The sequence below is a fragment of the Drosophila teissieri genome, chromosome 3R, assembly GCF_016746235.2.
Source record: "Drosophila teissieri strain GT53w chromosome 3R, Prin_Dtei_1.1, whole genome shotgun sequence".
In the NCBI taxonomy this organism is placed as follows: Eukaryota; Metazoa; Arthropoda; class Insecta; order Diptera; family Drosophilidae; genus Drosophila; species Drosophila teissieri.
Genome location: NC_053032.1, coordinates 1,645,150 through 1,666,099, shown reverse-complemented (window position 1 = coordinate 1,666,099; position 20,950 = coordinate 1,645,150). Strand labels below are relative to the sequence as shown.

The window sequence follows — 20,950 nt, the reverse complement described above, 5'->3', positions numbered from 1 at the left end:
AAGAAGGAGGAGGTAGAAGAAGGAAGAGGTGGAAGACGAAGGAGGAGGAGGAAGACGAAGAGGGATCAAACGGTGAATTAAACCTCAAATACACGATCCACATCATTTACACAGTTCAACTTACCACATTATTGAATCTAAAATTTTATTGACTTAAGCTGCAGCGCCATTTCTGAAATATAGGATGTCATTTTTCTCTGCTCAGTTAGTTCTCTTTCATTTAATTTTGTGCTTTTGGAAATCAAATTGGATATTTTATTTGGAAATCTTATTCCATGTTAGTATTTTTCGTCATATATTAATAGTGTTTTTAAATTCAATTTTTTTTTAGATTCGTAATAAACCAAATTTGCTAAACACGTGCTTTATTGAATTGTACGGTATGTGCGAATTAATAGAAAGCGTTTTATAATTCAAAATCACAGAAATCACGATTGGTTGACATAACGAGCAATATTGTCACCAAAAAATGTACATGTCATTGAAATCAATTTTCAAATTCAAGAAAAATTGCCAGGCGCACTGATATCATATAAATCTTTTGATAGCGCAATGAAAGAAGATGATGCAGTGAATTATCCAGTTGAATTCCCTAGAACCGCCTGGTATGCCACCGCATTTTTTGAACTTAAAAATCGGCTCATCAATTATTTTACTACGGAATTTAAATGCACCAAAATTGTGCAATGGCACAAGACTGGTTGTAAAAAAATTGATGCCGAATTTAATTGAAGCCACGATATTGACTGGAAAAGCGAAAGGAGAAATGGTGATCATACCGCGTATTCCGTTGATACCAACAGACATGCCGTTTGTATTTAAGCGACTACAAATCCCAGTGCGTCTATCATTTGTCATGTCCATCAATAAGGCACAAGGACAAACGCTTCAAGTATGCGGGTTGAATTTGGAAGAGCCGTGTTTTTCTCATGGGCAGCTATACGTAGCCTGTTCAAGAGTTGGCATTCCAAACTCTTTATTTGTATTCGATCCAAATGGACAAACGAAAAATATAGTTTATCCAAATGTTTTGGATTGAAAATAACAATTTTCTAATAAAATAAATGACCCTCATATAACAAATTCTAGGAATTTTTCATTGAATTTTAAGACTGCATGCGGCAAAGCGCATAGGGCCCACTAGTACTTTATATGATCGGAAACGTTTCCTTCAGCTGTTATTTAATTTTAGCCTACTAGTAACGGGTATAAGTACTTTATGATTTTAAAATAACGTTTGTAAAACTAAATATTCAAACTGTTAACTTTGAGAGCAAACTACCGAAAGACACATCGAACCTCTTTCATTTTTCTTTGTCCCTGTGAGCAGGCCATACACTTTTTATTATTATATCCTTTTTTTTTATATAAGGAACGACGAGGATTACTCCTTCGCTTCTTATTCTACTTTACAGTTCTTCTCATACATTTCTATTATGTCATGTATAATATAGTGGGACCTATATAAATATATTTGTATGTATATAAATACATACTACTACAACGTGGCCACCTTGACCGTTTGGACTATTCTTCTTTTATTTTTTCTAATTTCATAGATTACATCATTATTTTTTTTTGCTTCCTATTCAATGCTCAATATTTTTAATGCTCCAAACACCTTGGGATACCTGTAATCTTTTACGTCTTTCAATACGGAACCTATTTGGACTTTTATTTTAAGAGATTATATATGTTGCGGTCGGTCCTAAAATTGAAAATTTTGTGTATTCTTTTATCTTAATGTATATGTTTTTAAAAATTGTATCCCAAATTTTCATAAAGTTTGAAGCAGTAGAAGCAAAGTTATAGCTTTTTCATCTTGCTCCATTACGAAGGCCTTTACATTACGAAGGCATTACGTTACGAAGGCCATTTATTTTTTTGGATGATATCAACGCATTTAACACACGACACACTGTACTACTCAAAACAACTAACAAGAATTTTATAAAAACATGGCTACATACTTTTACAAAAATCCAAACTTTGACTCCTTTTTCCGCACCGCAACATATATAACCTCTAAAGAAACTATTTTTCTTAAAACGCCTTACATGCTATGGAAATTCGTTTGCTGTCTTATTATATTGCCTTTTGTTGTATGCTTGTGCTTTTTCTTAACCTTGTACGTTCTAGATTTTCTTAAATTCCTTTCTCTGGTGGCTGGTCCAACTCCTCTACATTTTCTCTCAATTTATCCACAAGTTGTCCTCTTTCTTCTATACCAAATAATATTTTGCTTTGAATTTGCTTTCTACTGCGGTATTGTGTGTTATTTAATCAATTTTCTACCTAATCTATCACTAAATTGCGGTATCATCCTTTTTCTGGTTCCATCAGCTTAGCTGTCATAGGTGTAAGATTTGAATAAATCCATTTGTAGTTTTTATATGCTTTACGTTGGAGTCTTCCATGAAACAACATCCCTTGACTCAAAAACTATGCTTTTGGGGTTTATCCATTTTATCGGTATAGAAAAAAAATGTTGGTCACGCCTTTTCTATCGCCTACTAACCGACCAAAACTGTCACGCCAACACTTAAATTTTTATACCCGTTACTCGTAGAGTATTCGTTGAAAAGTATGTAACAGGCAGAAGGAAGCGTTTACGACCATATAAAGTATATATATTCTTGAACAGGATCAATAGCCGAGTCGATCTGGCCATGTCCGTCTGTCCGTCCGTCTGTCCGTCCGTCTGTCTGTCCGTCCGTATGAACGTCGAGATCTCAGAAACTACAAAAGGTAGAAAGTTCAGATTAAGCATACAGACTCCAGAGACATAGACGCAGCGCAAGTTTGTCGATTCATGTTGCCACGCCCACTTTAACGCCCACAAACCGCCCAAAACTGCCACGTCCACACTTTTAAAAAATGTTTTGATATTTTTTTTTAATTTTTGTATTAGTCTTATAAATTTCTACCGATTTGCCAAAAAACTTTTTGCCACGCCCACTTTAACGCCGACAAACCGCACAAATCTGCCACGCCCACACTTTTGAAACACGTTTTGATATTTTTTCATTTTTGTATTAGTCTTCTAAATTTCTATCGATTTGCTAAAAAACTTTTTGCCACGCCCACTCTAACGCCCACAAACCGCCAAAAACTGGCAGTGCTGAAGACTCTCCTTCGCACTTCCACTAGCTGAGTAATGGGTATCAGATAGTCGGGGAACTCGACTATAGCGTTCTCTCTTGTTCACTTTTAGCAATGTACTGATAGACAAAATAAGAGTGCGTAATTATTTTTTAATTGACGATCCCGTCGGAACAATTTTTTTTTTTTGTTGACTTTTGGAGCTATTGATTGAAATGACCTGTCTGTTTAACTCTTAACTTTCAAACTTTAACTTAACTTTTGAAAAATTCCCTAGCTCACTGTTTCTAAAAGACATGGGGCTTGATTGTTTGGTGAAACGCAGTTCGGTTTTTTACACGTTTTGATGTTCTAGTAAGGATAAAGCTATTAGTTCAGTTAGTTATGTTAGCTGTTATGTGTGACTTTTATTAAATATATGGTTTTTATTTTCGTTTTCTTACAAGGGTCGCCATTTATATTTCAAAATTAGAGAATAAAAACAAATCGAAAATCGCTGTATTGTTTTTCAAAATATTCGCCGTTACGATCTATACACTTTTGCCTGCGTTTGATCTTCTTGTCGAAGTCACTGTTATTGAGGTATCTCCAAAACAAGCATTCCGAGTGCATTATTCGCTTCTTTAGGTTTGGAATAACGTTGAGCTCTGTTTTTATTTTTCACGTACGGGAATAAAAATATACGTACGGGTCTGTTTTGAGTGCTCAAATCAGCAATTGCTTGAGCCGATGGGTGAGAGCTCGCATTGTCGTAGTAAAGCACTCTTCTACGGCGGATGGTTTTCTGAATTTTTGGAAGACAACTGGCAAACAAATGGTTGTGTACCACTCAGAGTTGACAGTTTTAAGTTTTAGAATTAAGACATGTCCAGTTCTTCTGAAAAAACAGGCGATTATTTGCTTCAAAGTGCTTTGAGTGTGGGCAACTTTTGTTGGGTTTGGCTCATCTTGAAACACCCGTACAGTCGACTGTTTACTTTCGAGCTCATATGCGTAAATCTATGATTCATCACGATGTCATAGACATGTTTCCAAGCATTTTTTTTATAGTAAAATGTTAATGTAATTTTGGATTTGTGCTGATACCACTAATGCTTAAGGGTTAATTCACCATACCATTGATAAACACTGCTGCTTGATGGAGCTTCATGGTCAAAATTTGAATTAAGTTCTTCGATGCACTGTTGTTGAGTAAATACACGTCGAAAGTTATAAAAAATAATCGCATGAAAATGTTTACGATTTTTTGGACGAAATGAATTTTTTAAGTTACCGTAAACAACACAAATAGCGCTCGTATTTCAAAACGTTCTGAGTAACCTTCAAAATGTCAAGCTTGGATAGCCAATACTAAAATATAAAACAACCCTCGTATTCGTCACGAAAATTAAAAAGAAAAATGTTGATTTTCTCGTTTGCACTTCCACTAGCTGAGCAACGTCTAAACTCGACTTAAGCGTTCACTCTTGTTTTTAAAAGTTTTTTATTTGTTTTTTTTGGATGCCCCTTTAAGGGCATTACTAGTCCTAAAGCTTATTGGACAAAATAAATGTTTAAAATTTGTATTTTGTTTTTCTTTCCATCTCTGTGAGATGTTTGCTCATTAATGTATTAATTTATTACGTCAGAAGTTAAGGTAAATATTTCGTATTATTATACCAGTTACTCGTAGAGTATTTAAAAGTATGTAATAGGCAGATGGAAGCGTTTCCGACCATATAAAGTATATATGTATATTCTTGATCAGGATCCGTTTGTCCAGTCATATATTTCTTGGTGGCCAAGTAGGAAGTAATTTTTGTTTAGAAATACGTTTCTTAAAAGACACGGTCACAGGCTAAACCAAGATACATAACGGTTAAGAACTCAAATGTAAACATGGACATTGTAATTAAAAAAAAAGAATAAAACAAATGCTGTAGTACCAGCTGTTTTTTTATTTTATTTTTCTTATGCGCCAGTCCTACGGCCACAACTCCCGCCCAACCGACCGAGGGGCATTGCCGTGTATCGTACGGCTCGGTTCGCGAGGATATAGACGCGATATAAAGAGTACAGAAACGAGGTTTTGTTATAATTCAAATACATATACAACCCAGAAACAATATATATATATATATATCAAGCATCAATTAAACACAGCACTCTTATAGTTTGTATATTTATTCTTCTTTTCAATGTGCACGCACTCGTTGCAGGCAGAAAAGACAATTCCCAATTCCCATAAAAGACAATTCCCAATCTAATTTCCGCTAATCTTGTTTTATGAATTAGCTATCTCGTTCTATCATTAGCATATCAATGAACCGTTTGCCTAAGTCCATATATTCATTCTCATGTATACAATTATACACATATACATACATTATATCCGAGTGCTTCAATACACCACGCCGAGGTATGACTGTTCGGAGCCACTATCCAATACCATCCTACATTTAGTGCGCGTCCCTTTAGCATTGCGAACTAACACCAATGCTGTTGGCAATGCACTGCCGAGGACCCACCTTCACATCTGTTTCAGCTTCACTTTTGCTTAGCTCGAATTCTTCACAGCGTCTGTCCAAAAACTTAAGTCGTCAATAGTTGGAGTATCTAGATCGCGGCTGCCCTCGGTCCACTTTCGTCGAGTTTCAGCATCAACCTTGGCCAGAATGGAGTGGATGATCTAGCAGTCCCTGTTGTTTTGTCCAGCAGCGTCCAAGCCGCGTACAATTTTAGAAGCTCCATCCGTTACCTTGCGCAGAATTGTGACATCAGCTTTGCTAGTCAAAGGTAAGTTTACAAATGTATCTAGCAAAGTGTTCACAATATGTCGAAGACGGTTGTAGCGTTCAATTAATGTCTAGGCAGTACCGTAAGCTAAGTCCGTAATAGGCATAATAGACGTTTTAAATCGGAAGCATATACCGTGATGTACGACTTTAAATAGGGCTACTTCTGAGTGTCCGTCAAGTGGTGATTGTTCTGAATAGTACTTTCGAAGATGTTCTTAAATGCTGGCCATTTCTTGTAGTCAGTACTTCATTTGGCGCAGAACTTGCGCGCATCATTGTTGCTGTAGCTGCTTGTTGTTCGGCCAAACGCTCGTACAATTCCTGTTGTTGTAGTAAAAAGCGAACAAAGTTCTTGTTTTCTATCCCATATCCATGTGATAGTCGAACTCGTTATGTGGTTTTATTGCGATCCTAGTGGATGGCTGCCGTGCCCCTTAAGGGCTTGAAGAAATGAGTACGCTTGCAGGTACTTATCTTTGTATGCTCGTTGTCCTTAGATGGATCAATATACTCTTCATACCCGAATTCTTCGACGTCGTGAGTAGGCGCGTTATGCTTGATTTTGCACAACTTACACCGAAGAAGAATAAAACATGTTCGCGGAACTCTTTAAAATGCTTTAAAATTTTGCATTAGTGTGACTGCCTCCTTGTGTTTCTAAAAAAGATATAAACGTACGGCGCAGCGCAACAGAAATTCTAAAATTCGTATATAATGAAGTTTAACATCCATATAGGCGGAACTCGTTCATCAGCATCCGTCCCCACCCACTTTGAAACATGGTTTCTGAAGAACGGAGTAATGCTACTTTGGTGACCGGCGAGTTATCTCTCCCATTGCTGTATCTAGCCTCCAGTCCATCTGGTCTAGGATAAGTTTCAACTACGCGTACTAAGAGCCAAGCGGCTAGTGGCTGATTAGAATCCTTGACCAGTACCAGGTTGTCTGCAGATATATTGGCTTCCTTATTATGCCACTTGTGACGTTTTTGCAATGTTGTTAAATATTCTTTTTGCAAAATGAAAGAAAATTTGTATGGTACCGGAATTCAAGTGATTTAATTTATTTTTTCTTTGAAAACGAGCATAAGAGAGTATATTACAGAGCGAACAGCTGAGGGCAACGACAAAGGTGCAGGCGAGAGTACAAGAGAGCGCGATCTGCAGCTGATTTGAATAGATAAACCTGAGGTGGACTAATTGCTTTCACCAATGTTGACGACCACTGGACATCAATTTAGGTGCTGCTGGCGGCTGCGAGACCAGACATACTCTCCCCGTTGGAAGCGTGGCGTTCAACCGCATCCTTAATGGGGAAGCAGACGCAGCTTATTCACTGCCCGCTTCGTCAATCCTGTTGGTGTCCTCAGCACAGCAACTTCCATTTCTTCCAGGCAGCAGCTCAACTAGCCGCGAATCTCCAACGATTCTCCGCCAGGCAAAAATCCAACACTTCTTTGGTGTGGTCGTCGCAAGTATTAGACTCCTCAGTTTAAGTAACTCGTTTCTTGAGATCTTGACGTTCATACGGACGGACAGACGGACATGCAAGCAGTAATTGATTGGAATTCTTTTCCAAAATCTAGTTAAGGCCCAGTACTCAGGCGAACAGAAACTGGTCCAAAAATAATATACCATGTTCAGTCATATATTTCTTGGTGGCCAAGTGTAAAGTAATTTTTGTTTAAAAACACCTGTGTTAAAATATATGGTCACAGGCTAAACCAAAATGCATAACTGTTAAAAACTCAAATGTAAACATGGACATTGTAATTAAAAAAAAATAAAACTAATGCTGTAGTACCAGCTGTTTTTTATTTTATTTTTTTATGGGTCCTACGGCTACACCGTACGGCTATATTGTACGGCTCGGTTCGCGATGATATAGACACGATATAAAGAAACGAGGTTTTGTTATTATCAAATACATATACAACCATATATACATATATCGAGCATCAACTAAACAGCACTTCTATTGTCTGTGTATTTATTCTTTTTTTCGATGTGTAAGCACTCGTTGTCTAATTTCAACCAACTCATCCACAACTTCGTAAAGCGAACGCAGGCATAAAAGACAATTCTTGTTGTATGCATTAGCCATCTCGTTCAATCATTAGCATATCAATGAGGCTTTTGCACATGTCCATATATCCATTCTCACGTATAAAATTATACAAATAAATATATTAGCATTTACAACACGGGGAAATGTATAATTATTAGTTAGATTTAATTATGTGTTAAAAAAGTTTGAATTGATTGCTTTAAGAGCGGCAGCGAGTCAAGATTAGAGATAAGTTTGAATTGATTGCTTTAAGAGCGGCAGCGAGTCAAGATTAGAGATAAAGTCTTCTTAAGTACATAATACTCTGTAGGGGTCATGCAACTCAAAGATAGAACACCAATGATTTAAGATTAGGGGTACGTAGTTTCTAGTGTATCTGCTTGGAACAGAGAAGTTTATACGACTAACAAAGTTGGGACAATCAACTTCACCACGAATAAGATTACAAATGAAGACTGTTTCAAGAATCGTTCTACGGTAAGCTAGGGAAGGTAAATTAATTAATATTAACATAGAAGAAATATGGTCTGAAAATTTAAGTTTAGTGTCCAGAGGAGCACCAAGTGTAAGTGTACAGTGTAAGTTGCGTGTTGGGTTGACACGACAAAAGCTCATAACTTTACACTTAAAGCCATTTAAGTTTAGTACGTTATCACAGAACCATATTTAAAAACCTATTTAGATCGGTTTGTTAACTGCAGGCATAATTTAAGATCTTCTGCGTACATAAGTACACTCGAATGTTTTTTCACTAAGGGAAGATCCCTTATAGATAAGGTAAAAAAGAGCGGACCAAGGTGGATCCCCTGTGGGTCGCCGGATGTGACTCGGAGAAGAAAAGAAAGAGAACCCGTTTAAAGAGGACCCGTTGCGTCCCCCATGTTAGAGATTGAAGGATAGTTAATCGGAACACAAGGACTAAAAAATTATTTAATTTCGGTATACAAAATATATATGGCATTCGCCATCCGCCATCCGCCATTTTGCTGTAGGAGTAAAGAGAGTGGGCGTGGCAACATGAATCGGCAAACTTGCGCTACCTCTATTTCTCTGGAGTCTGTATGCTTAATCTCAAGGTCCTGAGATCCCAGCGTTCATATGGACGGACAGACGGACGGACAAACGGACATGGCCAGATCGACTCGCCTATTGATCCCGATCAAGAATATATATACTTTATATGGTCGGAAACACTTCCTTGTTGCATACTCTTGCTGTTACATACTCTTCAACGAATTTAGTATCTAGTAACGTCTATAATTATTGAGCCTCAAAAAGGTTTGCCGTGCGAAAACAATGAATTCGTTTGCTTGATCAGAAATGTCTCTTTTATTACGGCACCGACGTCGATTGTCACCTCGAAAGGAGGATGATAGGGATCTTCCGGTTGAGTAAGAGTTGTTATTCTGGACAGAAACACACTTTCAGTACTTGTCACAAGACATACACTTGCGACAACGATAAGTCAAGCAAGACGTCGATAAACTCATATTGTGCTATAGGGAAAAGGATATTAGATTTTTCATTTGGGGACCACATAGTGCCAGGTATATTAAAATAACCTAGAACTACTAATTGGTTCCTATCGGACTGTCTATTTGAAACGAATTAGATAGCGGACAAATGATTTATATAGACGGCGGAATGTAAGAACACGTAATATAAACAGAGCTATCAGAAAAAGTATCAGAAAAAGTCGTCAAAAAGTACCTCCTCGGACGTGAGGATTCCTCTAGCCGCAATTAGGACTCCACCTACCCGTCTGGAGGGACGATCATGTCTGTATATTGTGTACATTCCTTGGAAAACTTCAGAGTTAAGTATCTCCGGCTTTAACTAAGTCTCTGTAAGCAGACTGATAGGGGATGCAAAGTTCATTCGAGTCGTTTTGGCTGTGGAAAAAGAATTGACTTTGTGCATAAACACACACACATCATTGCTATTGTGTGTGCAGTTTGGTTGCCGGTGCAAATACAGTGCTTGTTCACCATTTTGCGTGCTTTTTACATTGACTTTTATATTTGTTGTTGTGCCAAAATATTAAAAATAATCAACAATATAAAAAAAAAACGACAAACAACGACAAAGTCAGTCTGTTAGCTGACAAAAAAACAATTTTTAAAGCGCAAGCAAAGTCCATATTTGACGACGCTAAAAAAATTGCTGCAAGTTTAACCACCGAATCGGCCCCTTCCCTTAATGATGATGGTATGCATTTAAAGCTGGATTTAATAAAACAAACAGAGGCTTCTTACACCTCGACTCAAGATTCCCTGGAGGAACTGGACCGCGATCCAATGGGAAGTGAGTTGACAAAGACATTCTTTTTGAAATGCGGTATGTTGTACAAACGGAAGATCCTGGAACTGAGTGGCCTTCTAGTATTCTATTTCGACGACTGAATGTGTCTAACCTGAAGCTACCAACCTTTGTATAACTCTAGAAGCAGACTTTGTGTTATTGGCCACTGCGGTCAGCAATATTAAAAACAAGAGAGAACGCTATAGTCGAGTTCCCCGACTATCTGATACCCGTTACTCAGCTAGTGGAAGTGCGAAGGAGAGTCTTTAACACTGACAGTTTTTGGAGGCTTGTAGGCGTTAAAGTGGGCGTGGCAAAAAGTTTTTTGGCAAATCGATAGAAATTTACAAGTCTAATACAAAAATGAAAAAATATCAAAACATTTTTCAAAAGTGTGGGCGTGGCAGTTTTTGGCGGTTTGTGGGCGTTAGAGTGGGCGTGGCAACATGAATCGACAAACTTGCGCTGCGTCTATGTCCCTGGAGTCTGTATGCTTAATCTCAACTTTCTAGCTTTTGTAGTTCCTGAGATCTCGACGTTCATACGGACAGACGGACAGACAGACGGACGGACAGACGGACATGGCCAGATCGACTCGGCTACTGATCCTGATCAAGAATATATATACTTTATATGGTCGGAAACGCTTCCTTCTGCCTGTTACATACTTTTCAACGAATCTAGTATACCCTTTTACTCTACGAGTAACGGGTATAATAAATCTGGATCTTGGGTTCCTTGCCGCGCCTAGCTTGACTCCGGCTCAGAGTTCGTTGCCAATATCGCAGCTCTGGTAGCTCCTAATATCACGGACAACCAGCCCAACCTAACTGTAATCTCTGAACACTGGAACATACCAGCTAATCTTCGTTTGGCCGTTCCCCAATTCTTGAGGCCCCAAAAAATTTACTTGCTGATAGGCGCTAGTCTATTCTTTGATCTGCTGTGTGTAGGCCAAAATAGGCCAAAAAAGGCCAAAAAATTGTAAAGTTTTATCGATCTGCCGAAGAACTTTTTGCCAGAAACGGTGAGTGTAGTATTTTCTTTTCGCATTTTCACTAGCTGAGTAACGGGTATCAGATAGTCGGGGAACCCGACTATAGAGTTCTCGCTTATTTAAAGAAAAGTATTCAGCCTTTATTAATGAGTACTTATTTTTAAATCACATGTCTCTGGTACTTTTTGACTCCCAGAATCTATGAAAATTTTATTTGCCACATCACTGCGATTTAAAGGAAGACAGCACAACAACTAAGCTACGTGCTACCTTTGATGGCTGTGCCAAAACTACTTCTGGATACTCTTTGAACGAAATACTTTTTCACACTTTCTTACAGTTTAACCTTCCCTGTTGCTTTAACTGGTGACATCTGTAAAATGTACCGATGTGTCCGGGTCAATAAACCTGACAGCTATTTACAATGCATTTTGTGGCGTGACACACCCCAGAAAAAGGTACAAGTATTTAAGCTTAATACCGTCACCTACGGAACAAAGCATGCTTCATTTCTATCTGTCAGAGCCATGCAGCAGCTAGCAGAAGACGAAAAATCGTCGTTTCCAATTGGCGCTAATGTTCTTCTACGAGACTTCTGTGTCGATGACCTCATCACAGGTGGTAACTCAACCGAAGGAGTCTTGGAGATCATGCGGCTGACATTGGATTACTAGACAAATGATCCTGGTACTTTGATGCAGATTGCCAAATCAAAGAAGGATGCCTTTTTAAAATTTAATGATGGCAGCGATATTACCAAAACTTTTGGTATCGCCTGGCATTCAATCTCGGATATTCTGCTATTCTCCACATCGCCCATGAAGGCAGTTCTAAAACCCAGCAAGAAGCGCTCTGTCATGTCTAAAATTGCTCGCTTGGTCTTATCTGCCCCGTTATAACGAAGGCCGAAATCCTGCTGAAGCAAATCTGGAGAGAAAAACTTGACTTTGTCGAAAGTTTACCTTCGGCGCTTTATTCTGCTTAGCTAAATTTGTCTGCTGATATCTGTCTCACCCAGAAGTTGCAGTTTCTTTGTCTCGCACTGGTAACCAATAGCATTCTCGAATTCCATGGATTCAGTAATGCCAGCATTGACGCATATGGAGGATGCATCTACATAGTTTCCATGTCTCAAAGTCAACGAGTAGCACACCTTTTCTGCGCTAAATCTCGTGTTACCCTATTGAAGACCCTCACGGTTCCCAAATTGGAATTATGCGCTTCAGTATTACTGGCTCAACTGGTTTATTTTCATGCCCTGTTTATTGCTGGTCAGATTCTGGATTCGTGATAAGTCGTCACGCTTTCAAATTTTTATTTCTTATCGCATCTCTTTAATCCACGAGCTGTCAAATGGCATAGAATGGCATTATGTTCCCACAGCCTGCAATCCAGCGGACATACTTTTCAGAGGTGCACTTCCTAGTGAGCTGATCGAGTCAAATCTTTGGTCTCATGGTCCAGACAATCTTCAAGAAGACAAATCGTTCTCCCTGAGCGAAGGAAGAAGGCCATCATCGCTCTCAAGGCCCAACCAGTTGTAAATTTGGCAACTCCTGGCAAAAATTGAAGCATGTTTTGGGATACATCTTCAAATTTCGTTATCGTATCAGGCATCCCGGCATTGGTAATAATCTTACCGGAGGCATGAAACTTAACAATTGCTCCATTCAAATGGCACACCTTACTGAGGACTATAATGCCCTGCTCAATAGTCGACAAGTAAAATCATCGAGCTCAATTGCATCTCATCATTGACAACTCTAGACTTATGCGAGTTGATGGCAGACTGAAGCACTCGTCGTTGGACAATGACGCACAGCATTTATTAATATTGCCACGTCAGCAACCAGTCAATCTGTGCCATCATACTCGTCTATCAGCGTCGCAATCTGCATTCTGGACCTCGCACACTACTCGCTTCCACTTGACTGTAGTTTTGGCCCATTGGCGGTCGCAAGACAACTGCAAGTGCAGTCAGCTAATGCATCATATGTTTTCGAGCCAAGCCATATAGATGGTCACATTATGGGTGATCTTTCTGAGGGCCGCGTAACAGCTTTACATTTCTTCAAGGTCACTGGTCTGGACTTTTGCGGGTCATGCTATATCTGCATCTTTATCTTCTTTTCTACAAAGGCTGTCCACCTTGAGCTGGTGCAGGATCTCTCCACTTCTGCATTTCTTAATGCATTGCGTCGATTTATACTAACTCGTGGAAAGCTTGCACGCATATGGTCCGACAACCCCACCAATTTTGTCGGCGCTCGGAATGAGGTGAAGGATCTTAAGCGTTTGTTCCTGAACACATCACATCAAAATGCAGTACACGAATTCTGCTTGACTGATACCATTGAATGGCGATTCATCCCTCCTCGCTCACCGCATTTTGGGGGGCTCTGAGAGGCGGTTGTAAAAACAGCAAAACATCATTTTTACCGAGCTGTTGACCCTGCCGTTTTGCCCGCTTATGACCTGCGCACGCTCATTTGCCACATTGCGGCAATAATTGATTCCTCTTTCAGAACACCCTGACGACCTTGATATACTAACGCCAGCGCACCTATTAGGCACGGCCCCCAATGTCGTGTTTGCTGAGCCTGATCTAACAAAATTAAATCACAACCGATTGGATGGCTGGCGAATAACCTACTACCAGCAAATATTCTGGACACGGTGGAGACGTGAATATCTAACGCTTCTCCAGCAACGTTCCAAAAGGCGAGCACAGAAGACAGACGTTCAAATAGATGATGTCGTTTTAGTAAAAGGCGAAAACCTGCCACCCCTCAAATGACCACTAGCTCGAGTAATCAATCTCTGGACCCGATAGCGTTGCTCGAGTTGCTGTTCATTCTTGTACATGGCTATGTGCAGCAATAGATTTTGCATTCCCCTTTGTGCTGTGTTCCTCTCTCTCTCAATATAGAGCGAGCTCAGCTGTTTAATCTTTATCTTGTGGCACTTGCTCATTTGCCTTCTGCCTATGAGGTCAGTGAAAACGCTCATTGCCTCAACAATCCATATAATATTCAGGCATCATAGATCATAGATGCCTGAGGTAATAAAAGATTTTTTTTTTCAAAATTAAGAATTATATTTCTACAAATTTTACAAGGATCTTGTAAGTCATATCGGCGATATGACATCATAATTTGTGTTAGTCTAAAATCGGTTCAGTAGTTTTTTTTAGTTTTACTTACACAAAGCGGTTCCAGAATAAGTGCTTGAGAATTGCCTACAACGCGCATCCCTACCCCGGAAACCTAACAATTCACAAGGAACTTGGAATCCCCTTAGTCGCCGACGATATCTACAGGCTCAGCGAGAGATACATAACTAAGAAAGCTATAGAACCATCCCAACCATCTCGCCATAAACCTTATGGACAATAGCAACCCCCGCAGACGACTTAAGAGAAAACATCCCCTCGAGCTCCCACAACAATAGACAATAAATTAATAACAATTACATGATTTGAAATAAATAAACACGCACCCTACAAAAAAAACAAGAGAGAACGCTATAGTCGAGTTCCCCGACTATCTGATACCCGTTAGAGTGGGCGTGGCAAAAAGTTTTTTGGCAAATCGTTAGAAATTTATAAGACTAATACAAAAATGAAGTGTGTGAATGAAAGTGTGGTCGTGGCAGTTTTGGGCGTTAAAGTGGGCGTGGCAACATGAATCGACAAACTTGCGCTGCGTCTATGTCCCTGAAGTCTGTATGCTTAATCTCAACTTTCTAGCTTTTGTAGTTCCTGAGATCTCGACGTTCATACGGACAGACGGACAGACGGACATGGCCAGATCGACTCGGCTACTGATCCTGATCAAGAATATATATACTTTATATGGTCGGAAACACTTCCTTCTGCCTGTTACATACTTTTCAACGAATCTAGTATACCCCTTTACTCTACGAGTAACGGGTATAAAAATGAAGTTTAAGCTGAACTGAGCTTCTTAAATAATATTCATAATGAAGGATAAACAAAATTAAAGAAAAAAATTATAATTAAATCATAGTATTTTAAATAAAGAAAAATATTAGAAATAATGCATGGTTTAAGATTACAAAAAATAAAACAAATTATGATCGACCATTAAATAAAAATAATAAAGAAAAAAAGTGGAAAATCAAATAAAACTCACTCACACTGCGACGCCGTCGTTGAGCTCAATGACCGCTGAAAATCTTTATAAAATAGAGGATCATTTTGTTTCGACCATGAGTTTAAATTTAAGCACAAAACAAGAGGGAACGCTATAGTCGAGTTCCCCGACTATCTGATACCCGTTACTCAGCTAGTGGAAGTGCGAAGGAGAATCTTCAACACTGACAGTTTTTGTCGGTTTGAGGGCGTTAGAGTGGGCGTGGCAAAAAGTTTTTTGGCAAATCGATAGAAATTTACAAGACTAAAACAAAAATGAAAAAATATCGAAACATTTGTCAAAAGTGTGGGCGTGGCAGTTTTGGGCGGTTTGTGGGCGTTAAAGAGGGCGTGGCAAAAAGATTTTTGGCAAATCGATAGAAATTTACTAGACTAATACAAAAATGAAAAAATATCAAAACATTTTTCAAAAGTGTGGGCGTGGCAGCTTTGGGCGGTTTGTGGGCGTTAGAGAAGGCGTGGCAAAAAGATTTTTGGCAAATCGTTAGATATTTACAAGACTAATACAAAAATGAAAAAATATCAAAACATTTGTCAAAAGTGTGGACGTGGCAGTTTTGGGCGGTTTGTGGGCGTTAGAGTGGGCGTGGCAACATGAATCGACAAACTTGCGCTGCGTCTATGTCCCTGAAGTCTGTATGCTTAATCTCAACTTTCTAGCTTTTGTAGTTCCTGAGATCTCGACGTTCATACGGACAGACGGACAGACGGACGGACAGACGGACATGGCCAGATCGACTCGGCTACTGATCCTGATCAAGAATATATATACTTTATATGGTCGGAAACACTTCCTTCTGCCTGTTACATACTTTTCAACGAATCTAGTATACCCTTTTACTCTACGAGTAACGGGTATAAAAATGAAGTTTAAGCTGAACTGAGCTTCTTAAATAATATTCATAATGAAGGATAAACAAAATTAAAGAAAAAAATTATAATTAAATCATAGTATTTTAAACAAGAGAGAACGCTATAGTCGAGTTCCCCGACTATCTGATACCCGTTACTCAGCTAGTGAAAGTGCGAAGGAGTCTTCAGCACTGACAGTTTTTGGCGGTTTGTGGGCACTAGAGTGGGCGTGGCAAAAAGTTTTTTGGCAAATCGATAGAAATTTAGAAGACTAATACAAAAATGAAAAAATATCAAAACATTTTTCAAAAGTGTGGGCGTAGCAGCTTTGGGCGGTTTTTGGGCGTTAGAGTGGGCGTGGCAAAAAGTTGTTTGGCAAATCGTTAGAAATTTATAAGACTAATACAAAAATGAAAAAATATCAAAACATTTTTCAAAAGTGTGGGCGTGGCAGTTTTGCGCGGTTTGTGGGCGTTAGAGTGGGCGTGGCAACATGAATCGACAAACTTGCGCTGCGTCTATGTCTCAGGAGTCAGTATGCTTAATCTCAACTTTCTACCTTTTGTAGTTCCTGAGATCTCGACGTTCATACGGACAGACAGACGGACGGACGGACAGACGGACAGACGGACAGACGGACGGACAGACGGACATGGCCAGATCGACTCGGCTATTGATCCTGATCAAGAATATATATACTTTATATGGACGGAAACGCTTCCTTCTGCCTGTTACATACTTTTCAACGAATCTAGTATACCCTTTTACTCTACGAGTAACGGGTATAATAAAGAAAAATATTAGAAATAATGCATGGTTTAAGATTACAAAAAATAAAACAAATTATGATCGACCATTAAATAAAAATAATAAAGAAAACAAGAGAGAACGCTATAGTCGAGTTCCCCGACTATCTGATACCCGTTACTCAGCTAGTGGAAGTGCGAAGGCGAGTCTTCAACACTGACAGTTTTTTTCGGTTTGTGGGCGTTAGAGTGGGCGTGGCAAAAAGTTTTTTGGCAAATCGATAGAAATTTACAAGTCAAATACAAAAATGAAAAAATATCATAACATTTTTCAAAATTGTGGGCGTGGCAGTTTTGGGCGGTTTGTGGGCGTTAGAGTGGGCGTGGCAACAAGTTTTTTGGCAAATCGATAGAAATTTACAAGACTAATACAAAAATGAAAAAATATCAAAACATTTTTCAAAAGTGTGGGCGTGGCAGTTTTATGCGGTTTGTGGGCGTTAGAGTGGGCGTGGCAACATGAATCAACAAACTTGCGCTGCGTCTATGTCTCTGGAGTCCGTATGTTTAATCTCAACTTTCTAGCTTTTGTAGTTCCTGAGATCTCGACGTTCATACGGACAGACGGACAGACGGACAGACGGACGGACAGACGGACAGACGGACGGACAGACGGACATGGCCAGATCGACTCGGCTACTGATCCTGATCAAGAATATATATACTTTATATGGTCGGAAACGCTTCCTTCTGCCTGTTACATACTTTTCAACGAATCTAGTATACCCTTTTACTCTACGAGTAACGGGTATAAAAAGTGGAAAATCAAATAAAACTCACTCACACTGCGACGCCGTCGTTGAGCTCAATGACCGCTGAAAATCTTTATAAAATAGAGGATCATTTTGTTTCGACCATGAGTTTAAATTTAAGCACAAAACAAGAGGGAACGCTATAGTCGAGTTCCCCGACTATCTGATACCCGTTACTCAGCTAGTGGAAGTGCGAAGGAGAATCTTCAACACTGACAGTTTTTGTCGGTTTGAGGGCGTTAGAGTGGGCGTGGCAAAAAGTTTTTTGGCAAATCGATAGAATATTACAAGACTAATACAAAAATGAAAAAATATGAAAACATTTTTTAAACGTGCACTTTTTTACTCTAGGAGTAACGGGTATAAAAACGGACCATAAACCATAAATACAACGCTAATAAAAAATAATAGTATGATCGTAGGCCGCGATAATACGAAATCATTTTTGCTAACCGTAAGAAAACTACAGGTCAGGCAGACGAAGTTTTAGAATCTTTTAAAACCCCACCAAACTGGACAGCCATTTCGAAATTCCCAACAGCATTTCACATACAAACGTGGCTTGACAATTTTAGAACATAAGCTCTACAGTCGACTGTGTCGAAGACTGCGTACGTGAACCCGGCGATTGTCTGGTGTGTCCGTGCGATCCAAACAGGCGTGGTAACGGCGCCAGCAGTCAGAGCAGACGTGGGGTTGGCGTGTTGCTGTTTCACCAGACGTTTGCCTTGGGGATTGCAGCCGTTGGCTGCCGTGAGTCCGCATTCGACGACAAATCCTTATCCCAAGTGACAGGCACCCAGAGTCACGGTCCGCGCCACTCAGGACGGCGGTAGCGGCGAGACAGCAGAACGAGGCCGCTGAGCAGACCACACAGGTCCGTCCGCACCAGCTGGAGTGAAAAGGTAGGGTGGAACGTATGTCTTTCACTGGGCGTCCTGCTACAGGGACTGCGGCGTAACCGGGCCATTGCGCGGTGTGTCGGTAGGAACATCCGTCTGGCGGGACCGGCCGGGACAGAGCAAGGGACAGGAGGTTGCGGCTAGCGAGGCGTTTGCCTTGAGAGCCCACCACTTGTTCACCCTAGTCTGAGAACGGTGACGCTTCCCTAAGCCCACTGCCTTTCTTCTCGCGTGTAGCCGCGGCAGTACCAGGCGAGGGTCCAGCACTACGACGGGAAAGCGGAGACGTCCGGATAATCACATCACATTAAACAGATAGGCAAGAATAAATACCCATGAAACGAAAACATCAAGTGTTGTTACTGGTAACCGAGTGATCACGTTTTAATATAAATTTGGTGGGACGATCGCACGAAATCTACTGAGCTAGCCGCACGTATTCCGTAGCGAGCAGACCAATAAAATCAGTTCGTTACAAGAGATAAAATACATCCACTTCTCGCGCAATGCATTCTTTATTCTTACGGCCGAGTTAGAGTCAGCCGAATTAAAATCAAGTATAATCTAATATTATCGGTATCTCGGTTGGAGCTATTCAGAATGACTGATTTTTGCTATGATGTTGAGAGTACTACGTGACTGGAGACCCATAAATTGGAGTTCTTTGGCCTATATTAACATTGAGAACATTGCGCACAGTGTTAGTGAAAATTGGTAGTGGTCATTGTTTAAGCCGTTGATGCCTCAACCAGGTTTTTCTTTGCTGCAAAGTTGTCGAAGCTAACAACCGATAACAAGGAGAGTGCTGTATGTGAGCTAAACATCTGCATGATTCCACTCATAACATACGTCACATAGAATACATTCGAATGGAATTGAATTGAATGAGTGAAACGCACGAAATGAAACGACATTGTATGAGTGAGAGGTTCTCATTCCACTCATAACTTACTACCTGCAACGAAATGAACGTAAATGAATGAAGCGTAAAATGAAATGAAACATTTGGAAATGCCTAGAACATTCGAATGATTCGAGTTTTTGCGTGCGAATTCGGTCCATTCCTTTGCTTATTCTTGACAGCTGTACTTCAAAGACGCAATAATGGACGCATTATTTTCAAAAGAAGCCGACAAATCTGTATGTATTTGTGTAACGTTTTGTTTTAATTTACTATTTACAACTATAAAAACAAATTTCATTTCTTTTTCATTGTTTTCAGTTGTCACTCGAATCATTCGAATGAAGCGTCTCAATTTACTGTGTTCTCATTCCATTCAATTCATTTCCATCTGTTTCGTTGTTGTGCGACTGAGTCGTACGTAAATTCACTCACTCACTCATACCAGTTTGACTTTGCTTTCATTCTCATTCCATTCATTTTCGGCATTGTGCATTTGAATGTGCCTTTTTCGCCACTCATGCAGATGTCTAATGTGAGCGCATAAAATTAAAATTGAAAGCAAAAGCCTTACATATGTATGTTGTTTTTGTTGCAACGAGCATCATCGAAACATGCATCGAAAATAGAGCTGAAAGTATTTGATATCGGTTTCTCTTAGGGATATAATCAACCGTATATTCCGAGACGTTCTTCAGTTTAAAGTTAGTAAACTTTGACGTATTTAGTACACCTTTTTTAGCGAAGGCAATGCAGGTAATTACCGAAAGCTTCTCAATATCCAGAAAACTCTTGACCATCAAGAACTCTTGAAAGTTCACGAGAAGACACCAACCCAATTATATGGCTTTTGTTATAGTTATGTCGGCTGTTAACCTTATGATGAATATTCGAATTATTGTGAAAACGTGCTTACGGGATATTCTTAAACGGTAGTTCTGGAAAGAGCTTTGGCTAGAACTAATAACCCCGTCACTCGAGGCGACACAGTCTGTGTTGTCGATCAGGACGAGCAGGACGTAGCACTTTACGAGGAGCAAGCTACAACAAGGATCAGCAGAGTTCGGAATTTAAGTCCGCGAATAAAGCTACGCATTCAAAACACTGCCTACTAGCTCCACGCTAGCTAGCCGCTACTTCACAATTGAAGTAAGCTCCAAAGGTTTAGTGATACAGTTAATTTTTTCTTTTTTTGTGTGTTGAGTGTGACCAAATTTACCTACAAAGTTCCTGCAAATGGAACGTAATAGGAATAGCCGACAATTCAAAGAAAAACCCTTCTATTTTTGACATTTTTTGAGACGAACACGAATTTTGTC

At 39.6% G+C, this 20,950-nt stretch overlaps 1 protein-coding gene across 2 annotated transcripts in view; it reads left to right on the top strand.

Annotated features, from left to right (window-relative positions):
- Nucleotides 1-20,950, top strand: part of LOC122621981 (DEAD-box helicase Dbp80) — a 120,165-nt gene that overhangs the window by 7,355 nt on the left and 91,860 nt on the right. The window lies entirely within an intron of this gene.